Source organism: Puma concolor, chromosome B4 (genome assembly GCF_028749965.1).
Source record: "Puma concolor isolate L17-30 chromosome B4, mPumCon1.1.hap2, whole genome shotgun sequence".
Lineage (NCBI taxonomy): Eukaryota > Metazoa > Chordata > Mammalia > Carnivora > Felidae > Puma > Puma concolor.
This window is the reverse complement of record NC_141673.1, coordinates 102,563,314-102,565,495: the sequence shown is the minus strand read 5'-3', so window position 1 is coordinate 102,565,495 and position 2,182 is coordinate 102,563,314. Positions and strand designations below refer to the sequence as shown.

General features: G+C 45.4%; 1 pseudogene; it reads left to right on the top strand.

Moving 5' to 3' along the window:
* The first annotated feature begins 1,071 nt into the window (after positions 1–1,071).
* Positions 1,072–1,842, top strand: LOC112867912 (large ribosomal subunit protein eL29 pseudogene; annotated as a pseudogene).
* The last annotated feature ends 340 nt before the right edge of the window (positions 1,843–2,182 follow it).

The window sequence follows — 2,182 nt, the reverse complement described above, 5'->3', positions numbered from 1 at the left end:
AGTGTGGCAAGAAAGACCCCAGGGCCTTAGACGGGATGTCCCTGTGTGGAAGTGGTGTTCTCGGTGGTGAACTTGACTTAATGCAAAGATCCAGCTATTCCTGGGGAAGGGCCGAGCCTGGTACATATGTGATGAGGCTGAAAGCCCTTGGGGATCCAGCCCCCTGTGGCACAGTAAGGCCATACCTTGTAGCAAGTGTAGGCCATGACTTTGTTATGATCAGAAATCTGTTCAGCAAGGGTGCCCATGTTGAGTGGCAAATTCTCCAATGGTGCCCTTTGTGCACGTTAGCCAAAGAGGAGAGAATACACCTCTGTCATCCCTTTAAGGGGTCCCTGAAAGCCCCCTTGGGGTGGAGTATGCTCAGGGAACTTGGAGGAATCAAAGGTAAGTGGCCTCAGGAAGGAGATATCGATGGTCTCTCATTCCAGCTTTATCAAAAATTATGCGGGCACTCAAGTGATTAATGGGGAAAACAGAGACATGCAACTGAGTGTGGCAGTGTGACTCACCTGGTTAAGTGTAAGATGGGGAATAAAAACACTTTCCAGGAGGTTGTAAAGATTAAGCAAGGTGATGAGTGTACAGTTCTTATCACAACTGGCTCCTAGTGAGTGCTCCTCGGGTGGTGATTACCATTACTGTCACTACGAGTACTGTCACTATGATTACGTGACTCCACGGGTCTCAGGCAGAGCACCCAGGGCCAATGGACTTCTGACGGAGGTGTCATGATGCCGAAGAAACACAGGCTGGAGTTTGAACCCCAGGATTAAAGCCCCCAGAGCTTCAGTTTCAGAGGCCAGTGATAAGAGGCAACTTTAGAGTGAGATTCCTTCCAAGGGAGCCCAGGATCTATGGAAAGACTTCTGAAATGTATGGAAAATTGTTTCATATCTTAGAGCTTATATATGAAAGAAACTTGAGAGAAGCGTTCCCAAATTTGGCAATAGTCTTAACATTCAGATGAAATCACCAATAAGCTGTGGAACTGAAAACAACTTTCTAGGTTCTTATTTTCTATTAGAAATAAAAAGCACGGTCCGAGGCGCTTTAAGGGCCATAGGCTTCCATGCAAATATGGCCAAGTCCCAGAACCATACCACTCACAACCAGTCACAAAAATGGCACAGGAATGGCATTAAGAAACCCCACTTACAAAGATATTAATCTCTTGATGGGTAGGCCCCGAGTTCTTGAGGAATGTGCACTTTGCCAGGAAGCACAAGAAGGGCCTGAAGAAGGTTCAGGACAACAATGCCAAGGCCAAGAGTGCATGTGTCAAGTCTATCAAGGCCCGCAACAAGACCAAAGAGGTCAAGCCCAAGATCCCAAAGGGAGGAACCACAAGTTTGCCTATATCGCTCATCCCATGCTGGGGAAACGTGGTCATGCCTGCATCGCCAAGGGTCTCAGGCTCTGTGGCCCAAAGTCTAAGGCCAAGGCTCAAACCAAGACAGCTCTGGCTCCAGCTCCTGCTGTGGCTCAGGCTCCCAAAGGTGCACAGGACCACCCCCACCTCCTCTGCCCCTCCGCCACCAAAGTCTCCAGCATAGAGGCTTCTGTCTGCCAGCGTGAGGACAGAGGGACTGGCATGACCCCTTGGCTTCTATCTGCAAGAGTTGGTGTCCTCCTGTCCCATTGGTACAAATACACCTGTGTGTGGCAGGATCTGTCTAAAAAAAAAAAAAAAAAAAAAAAAAAGCAAAAGCAAATGTTGATTGACTTTGCTAGGGGAAAGAGTGAATTACCTTTCTCTTTCCTAATTGAAAATCTTGTTATGAAAAGCAATCAAAAAGTACATGACTAAAGATGTTGAGGGAGCAGTACTGTAATATAAAGGCAAGCAAGTCAGTTCATTAATAAAAAAATAAAACCATTTGTCATAGATTTTGTCATGTTTCTGGTTTAGACTAAAATTTGTATTTTGGAACTTTTCTTTTCATGCTAAATATTCACTTTTGTACCTGATTTTATTTTATAATTTTGAGTATGTTTTCTTGAAGAGGATCCCTAAAATTGTAGAAGCTTCTGGGCCCACAAAACCAGGATCTGCCCATGTTAATCACACTACTTTTAACATAACGATATTGAAAAGTGCTCTACATATGCTCCACATCGACGCAGAGAGGAGCTTCAGGGAGCTTTCTGGAAGGAGGTGGAACCATTGAGAAGACAGATA